Source organism: Bradysia coprophila, unplaced genomic scaffold (genome assembly GCF_014529535.1).
Source record: "Bradysia coprophila strain Holo2 unplaced genomic scaffold, BU_Bcop_v1 contig_358, whole genome shotgun sequence".
In the NCBI taxonomy this organism is placed as follows: Eukaryota; Metazoa; Arthropoda; class Insecta; order Diptera; family Sciaridae; genus Bradysia; species Bradysia coprophila.
In genome coordinates this window covers 2,163,469-2,172,202 of record NW_023503616.1, presented here as the reverse complement: position 1 = coordinate 2,172,202, position 8,734 = coordinate 2,163,469, and the positions used below count along the sequence as shown (strand labels likewise).

The window sequence follows — 8,734 nt, the reverse complement described above, 5'->3', positions numbered from 1 at the left end:
TAGCCTGTTTGTTTATCTTTAGAAATTTTGGAGAGAAGAGAGAAGAAGAAAAAGATAAGAAAACGAAAAAACAAATACACACATGTGAAGACAGTATTGTTTGGTCACTTTTTGTAATATGCCCTTTACCTTCGAATACACTTACTCCAAACTCAAAGTGAGCTCCAAACAGAAGAACGTGATAAAGAGTACGATTGCTATTGAACAAACACATTGAAAGCACATTTTTCACTATATATACACACAATATGTATACATGCATTAATTTGCTGTTTAGATGCGACGTGCGCCGATAAGTCGACTTTTAACAAAAACAGCTCCTCGCGTTCATTTAAAAATATTTTTGCGGCATTCGAGCGAGGTCCGTGAGTGTAGTCGGATTAAAATAAAAAAATATATTTTTCTACAAAAACGAATTTTATTTTGTTCGTAACTGATTTACTCTCTCACTTTTTTGTATATTGTGTGTATTTTAAACGGAAGCCGCGCGCGATAGTTACGTCACGCGAGCTGATCAAGTTTCCTAACCGATCTAAAAATAAGAACTAGCGAAAATCCTTCAACGAAAAAGAATTATTAAAGAAGAAAATTTTCAGTTATTTTTTGTTTTGCTTTTTCTTAAAAAAAAATATTTGAAAAAACAGAAGTTTTACGAAATTATTGGTGTGTGTCTGTTAATATTTATTTTGTTTCGATTTATCGTTATCCTACTAAGTGTTAATTTGGATTATTACATAAAAAAGTGTGTGAGTGATCCAAATAAAATCGACTTAACTGTTTTATGCGGATACTGTTGGTGAATCGCCAGTTGATTTCAGTGTTCATTGAGAAGGTTTATCGTACGACGATTTTGATAAAAAAGAATTTTTAGGATCTGAGGTGAGTCTCATTTTTTTAACTTAATTTTTCAATATCATTGAAAAACAATCGAGCTTGCGCTCTGACATAATTCTTAAAAATAGCTTTCCTACAACAATAGACAATTACATAAGCCCCAAAATATTTTTCTTTTTTCAAAAATGAAATTATTTATTCAAGTGCGAAATTCGAAAAAAAAATAAAGTATATTCCACTTCAAATGTGCATTGTCTTTTTAGTCGAAAAGTGATAAACTGTACTGGTATGGAATGGAATATGTAGAACATTTACTTTCGTTAACAATTCACGCCAAATGCAAACGGTTAGTTATGAGCCAAATATACATGAATTATTATTATTCTAATAATTCAGCACAGTTGTTCCTGTGTAAATATAGTTACATTTAAGTTTAAACAAAGAACAATACGTTTATCACTTTGTTTCAACACAAATGTAGCCTTATTATAAGCCAACGAATTTCCATTAACCACCTGTGTTCCATATAAATCCACGTGTAGACTTCCTATAAATAATATCGCCTTTCAAAGCAGGTCGAATATAATTCGATTTGAAGTCATAATCATGACGTGGGAGGATATGTCCGTGTCTCGTTTTACTTGAGTCGGACAGTAATAGTAATTTTAGGGAATAGGAAATGTTGATTCGATCATTGCTAGTTAAATAATTTGCATTTACTTTCGTCAGATCACAATTACCACACAAATGCATAACGATACATCTTTTTCTCCGAAATTCATTTCCATTTTTATTGGTTATCCGATTGTTCATCTTTCCGTTTCAACATATGTGAAGTTTTTCATATATGAATAAGCAAGTTTATGGGTCGTGGTTTTGTGGCTAAAATCATCATTTCAAATTTTTATTCAAAATATTTTCTATCTTCTTGTTTTCGAACAATGTTCAGGGGACTCGGTCAAGAGATACTGTGTAATTAAACCAAAATGTAAACAGAAGAACACGATGAATCACAAACAAATATTCGTATCATTAAAATAGAAAACAATGAAACTGTGAGAAATCTGCTCCCAATGTCAAGCTATTGAACAGACCTGTGTTTAAATAGTATACGCGTCTGTTCTGTGTGAAAAAAGCATACCTAAAGAACTATTTGAATAATTAAATTGTTTTGAAAAAACACTGCAGACTCGGCATTTTAAATGATTTTAATTTTAAAACAATTTAAATCTGGGTTATATTCATTTTGGAACCGGGGTAAAAGTACTTTCTTGTTAATGACTGTTGTAAAGCCAATAAACAGAAAGATGCTAATCGAGATGCTAATGTTGTTGTCCGAAGCTATAAAGAAACATAGAAATTTTTATTGTTATTTTATTGTGTTGACTAGAATTTACTTCTAAGTCATTATTTATAATCAAGCGAATCACTTTCAATTTGAACTTTAAAAATCACAAGAAAACTTTATAATTTATGCCGCTCGCTCATGGATATTCTGTATATAGTTAAGTCATAATTTACAATTAGCTCAACGCATTACGTTGAGTAGTCTTTCTACTATCCAGTTTGGACATGTGTAAGACTAATTTCCAAGAATAAACTGTCAAACCTAAGAAGGTTTATTAGGCTTCATAATCTCTCAGCATCTGCACTCTGTACCAAAGAAGCCGATAGATATTGCAATTATGTCTCAAGTTCAAAATGCTAACTATAACAACAAGAAAAACTGAGGCAAAGCATTATTAACTCTGACATTCATTATCACATAAATTAAGATTTAATTTGTTCGATCAGACATTAATTTGCCCTAGATTTCAGTTAACTGACAATAAATTTATCTTATGCGAACAGTTTGCGTTAAATGCTTAACAAAAATGTATTCTACAGAGAAAAAAAAAGTTTTTTTCTGCTCAATTTAAAGAAGAAAATGTTGCTGTCAGATCGAATAAACGTAAGCTGTGCGAGCTTGACAATTTTCAGATTTTATGGAATTTTAATGAAAATAGTCACCGAATATAAACCCTTTAATTCAAGATCAAGGTAGACATTATATCGAAACACACCTATGGATTTTCAACATGAGTCAAATTTAGATTTAAAGAATTTATGTTCGAAAAGCCTTGCATGTTATATAGAAGTATATGCGAACGTGTCAGCATTTTTTTGATGTGTGCGCACAAAATATAAATATAAATTTTGAAATGTTCTTGTTTTTCGTATCAGTCATATACATCTACATAACAGCAAAATCTAATGTATGCTGGTTGGCCATTGGTTTTCTTCACGTTTTCCTTACATTATGTATTATCTTTTTGAATTTGGCTAAGTGCCCAACGACCGAATGGTCGAAAAATACTTTCGAATGTAGGTGGAAATTGCTGTCGAGTGAAAAATCTACAGATAATATTTCAAAACAAGAATATAATTGTGCTAAATGTATGAGTTGAATGGGTTTTGTGCAAACAAAAATCGTTTTTTTTTATTTAACTTTTCTTTTCTTTTTTCAAGCATTATTTTGTTAATCAAACAATTTTATTGACATACAAACAAGAGCGTACGCATACGAGACAACTGAGGTACGATAAACGAGTTATCAGTTTATCTATTTATCATATAAAGCAACATTCAATTAAATTTGTCACATTATTAAAGGGCGGATAATGTCGATTAAGAGTTCTGATTTCTCGGAAAAATACTGGGTGCAGTATTGAAATTTTCGAAAATTGGTCGATTCTGCAGTCGATAAACATTGTCTTATCTGTTATCAAGCCAAAATTGTAAGTTCAAGCGATTGTCAGAGTCATATCAACACTTGCCGGAAATGTTCAGATTACTCAGTGGAACTTTTTCGTCGTTTAATTTATTCAAATTTTTATTACGCATTTTCGGAACAACCCCTCAGCTCTATCCTTTCAGAGAAATGTCTATTTTTCACAGATGTTCGGTGTTTTTCTATATGTGGCACTTTATAGAAATAGAAGTGGAAACATATTCCTCTGACGTTATTGTAGAGAATGAGTGGGCGGGTTCAATACTTATATCCTGTCATAATATTATTTGCATACGGAAAAATGAGAAATGACATTCACAGACAGAAAGTAAAGTGATAACGATTGGTGAAAAGTTTTATTTCCAGTGACGAATTCACACGTTCATTCAAAAATAAACTTTCACATGTACCAATTCTCAAAAAATGTCGTTGCATCATCATGATAATTTAAATATTATAAACCTTCAGCAACTCTAACGGACAAAAAGACAGAAGAAAAAAAGATCGAAATTGCGGATATGACAGAGTTGTGACAATAAATAAAATTTCAATTTGAATCCACACCGAATTATTAGTCCCTTTTTTATGATTTGCATCATCAAATAAACAGCAACACAATAAAATGAAAACAATTTTTTTTTTCGTTATTTTAAAAGTAAGAATGGAAAGTACTTTATTGAATTTTATGTAACCCGTTCCTCAACATTTTATTACAATGTTCGAAAAATATTCTTTTTGGTCGGAAACATGAACACCGAAAAACCATTAATTTGCTTAGCCAAGACTTTCTCTCTCTCGAAACGAACGATTTTTTTTTAATGAGACAATTTGTTTTTCAAATGATATTCGTATCGTGTACAGATTCGTATTATTTTTTTATTATTTTTAATTGAATTCCCTTATCTGCCCAAATATAATTTAATACCAACAACGACAACAACAAAAAATCTTTGAGATGAAAAAAAAAATTAATTAGTCAAGTTGAATGTTTATGCAAAGAATTGACAAATTAATAACAACACTTAGATTGGCATGTCCCGCATATATAAAATTAATGAAACAACATTTTTATATTCTAGTTAGTTATATATTGTGTATGTGTATCTCTCCTCAAATATTGGTTGATAATGAATTATTCGAATTATTCTGCGAAACACGATTTTCATTAAATTAGAAATTGATTTATTTTTTTGCTTGTAGCCAGTGTCATTTCTATAAATAATGTGCTAGAGCTCGTTTCGAATCTCTTTTCGAGAAGATAACATGCGGTTTTGAAACGAAAAAAAAAATGTAAAATAAATATTTTGGGTGGTTATTTAAAGTACGAGCTTAGCTTTTATAGGATTAAGCATTTGTTTTGGGATGGTCATAAGATGATTAATGAGATATTTAAATTTTTCTATTAAATTGAACACCGCGCACTATACAGCATTGTGTACGGTAAAAATGCGAGTTAAAATGTTGATCTTCTTACGATTAAATCATATTGTCGGATCATATTCTCAGCACATTTTAAAAAGGTACACACAGTTTTTCTCTGTCGCGACTGTCTGCGATGAGGCACATTCAGAGTAACACGCCTTTGTTCGACTGTCAATAAGAAATCTGAATTTGTTTTTTTTTTTTTTGTTTCAGTGCTATTTTAAACCAATTTTCTTCGGGCAATTAAGGTGATCTGGTACACACTTTTTTTAGAAACCTCACATTTTTTATGCCAACCTGACCATACACTAAATAGTTTGTCTAGAGAAAATAAGGTCAGAGTGTTGACTAAACTATAATAAATTTAAAAAAAAATTCTTGCTCAAAACAATCATTCCAGTTGTGTCTGTTATATTTCTTTGTAATTTTAATGATCGTCTTGAATTAATTGCGAATGACCGGTGTCAACGACGTCTCGCACTTAAATTCTTTGAAAAATATTTCTTACAATAATCAACATCCTCTGAACAAATTCCACGTAAATGAGTAATAATTCTTATCATAACGAAGAAAAAAATTAAGACAAAATCAATTTGAAACCACTTTTCAGAGAGACAATTTTTTTTTTATTCAATATCATAACAACGTCTGTTCGTCTACCTTTAAAGTATGTAATGGTTATTATACATTCAAAAAATTATGGGTACATTTAACCTGAACTTAGTGAAATAAAAAACGAAAGAAACCAAAATAATATTTAAACTCTTCCATTTTTATTCGTAATTCCAATACATTCAGTCGTGTATTAAAAATGCAGCGATGACTCATAATTTTAATATTTTATATCTGAACAATTTTTTTTAAATTTTAAATAAAATTTACCAACCATTCGTTTGCATGTCATATGCAGTATATTTTAAAAATATTTGAGCAAATTTGTTTTACAAAAAACATGTTTCAGAAACGTATTTAAGAAAAAAAAAATTCCTACTTAACAGGAAATGGATCCGCTTAAATTTATTACGGAGGTTTTGACCACTCTTCGCCCGAATGCAATACAATCATATAATTACTACCTAACGGTGGTCGGCTTGTATACGAATGGGAAATGTTATTGGTTAATTTTTACGATATTTCGGGTATGCAACAAATAAAACCCTCTGTTGTAAATGATTACCTGTCCATTCGGTTATTATTCATTATACTGATGATAATACGTACAAAGACATTGTGCGTTAGTCATATAATGATCCGGTGCATATTTCTAGTAAGTATTGGTTTTTACGAAGACTGGACCCAGACCCCAGACGATATTCTTTAAATCAGATGCTGAGAAGAATGTCAGTCATATGACAAGATCATAATCGGATAATTAATATCCCTTTTATTTAGACAAAATATGGCTCTTCAGACACTAAAGGTCAGTTTGAGTGAAATATCCTTCAATGTAATTGAAATCTTATACGCCATGAAATTAATCCTGTTCAGTCCTAACTGACCTTGTTTATTAACTCTAAGCGATTATAGTCTTTAAACGTATTTTTATTACAATATCGTCTCTATTCCAAAAACTCGTTACAACGACTGCACCGTCTGCGTTCCTCTATATTCCCATTGTAACAATGTTATAAATTTTATAATTTTCCCTGACATTGAAGATTAAAATGCATAAATATGCATTTAATTTCATTATATAAATCAAATTGTGCAACGAATTAATCCATCAGCATTCAACAGCAATGCCATATAACATTTAATGATTTAAAAAAAATGATGACGGTTGAAAATCGTTAAGCGTTAAGACATCAAAGGAATTAAATAGGGAAAAAAATTTTATTCTACGAGAGTTGAGAGATAACATTGTGAATTTTATTTTTATATTTATGAAATTCTGATTAAAAACGATTAGAACTGATGTTCCATTGTTTTAGTGTGAGAAATTGACGGCAATTAAATTATGTTGAAAAAAGAAAATCCTTTTTTTGTGTATAGCGAAGCATTTATAAATAGACATAGTTGAACGGAATGAATATTATGTATGCAACTTACTTGCATTTTTGCTTTAAATAATCAAATATGTTCATCCATACCTTTAACGTGATGATATCCATAACATCTGTACCAAAGTAAATTGCGGTTGAATCTTACAGACATTTGAATTTCTGTCATAAAGCGCCGACTGTGAATGACCTATCCCGATAAGTTTGTTCAGTTACTTTGCTTAAAAAAGAATTAGTCGCTTTCAGATAATACAAGTAGTAACAAGAGTCTTGATTCAAGACCAACGGGAAAATATTCATAGAAAATCGTTTATCAGTCAAAAGAAAACCATTCAAAATTTTACGAAAGAAAATCCTCAACTTCATAGAAAATCATTGAAAATAAAAAAAAAACTTCGGAAATCCATCCAGAATCAGTAAAAAAAATCCTTGGAAAATGCTAGGAAAATCCCTGAAAATCCTCAGAGGTGTGTCCTTTTGAAAATCTGTTGTCAACAAAATTTACAGAGATGTGCCACTCGATGAAGATCAGGTTATGATTCGAATTGTTATTTATGTCCCCAATGAACTAAATTTCACCTGACTATCATGACTCATTAAGATTTTAATTTGATTAAAAAAGTGTCAGTAATACTTCATTTTCTATAAAAAAAACTTTCGAAATTACTCACATCGGAAAAAACGGTAAAATTGACGCTTATATGACGGTGTATGCAATTTTTATTAAAGTTGATTGATTTATTACAATAGGTAAATGCAGTTTACGTTAATGCATTACATCATGGCTTCATATGAGTTGTTGAGATACTTTCAAGCAATTAGTATACAATTAGTCACGTCGTTTCTATCAAGACGTCAAGCGGTTATTACGAAATTTAATCAGATTTTTCTCAAAACTTTGTAAATAGATTCACCCACAAACAGTCTATCATCGCCCATACCATCATATTAACCTTTACATTACTTTCATTAATATCTTAAATTAGTTAAAATTAGAACAGCCATGGCGCGCCACGTTCTATGTATACTAATTTTAAAACATGTAGAACATTTCGTATATTTGATTGGTTTGATATAAGAAGAACAACTGAAGAATGTATAACATTTACCTCACATACGAGCCATCAAAATGTCATAATTCTTCGACATAAATTATGGGTTTAAATAATAAATCCCGAAATAACTCTAGTCTGCCGAATAAATGCTATTTTCACGTTTACCGGCTTGACAGTCCGAACTGAAAATAAAAATATATTCTCGGCATCAATCTTCAAACCGTCCAACGTAGAACAGACAATTTAGTAATCATAATAATTGCAATATTCATGATCGTTTAATTGTAATGCATAAATTCATACAACTTAGTCAGCAGTATTTTCGGTGCTCGAATAGCAAAAAGGAGAACTATATGTGTAACCACGCTAGCTAAATTGAAAATGGCGTTTCTTACGATAATCTAATTTTAACATTAAATCTACTTTTAACACCAATGTTTGACTATGTGTTTGTCGACGTTTTATTTTCGTACATTAAGTCCGCACGGTACTCTATTTTTTTCTCATTTCATTCAGAACACACATAAACTAATCTATAGCCGGAGTTTGTAATCTGCAACATACGAGGCAAATTCTGTTATTCTGGTGATGAATTTGATAAACGTGGTTAACCAGGTTGAGGGTCTGACTGATGAATGTGCAAATTTGTCGTT

The 8,734-nt window shown here is 30.6% G+C and overlaps 1 protein-coding gene across 14 annotated transcripts in view; it reads left to right on the top strand.

The window, feature by feature from the left end:
• The first annotated feature begins 337 nt into the window (after positions 1-337).
• LOC119081717 (PDZ and LIM domain protein Zasp) overlaps positions 338-8,734 on the top strand; it is a 34,724-nt gene continuing 26,327 nt past the window's right edge. For 7 of the 14 annotated variants that reach the window (XM_037190848.1, XM_037190844.1, XM_037190845.1 and 4 more), the window contains exon 1: positions 338-879. The gene's annotated coding sequence lies outside the window, so the exon portion shown is untranslated. The remainder of the gene's footprint in view (positions 880-8,734) is intronic. The other 7 variants (XM_037190853.1, XM_037190851.1, XM_037190846.1 and 4 more) reach the window with 3 other exon arrangements.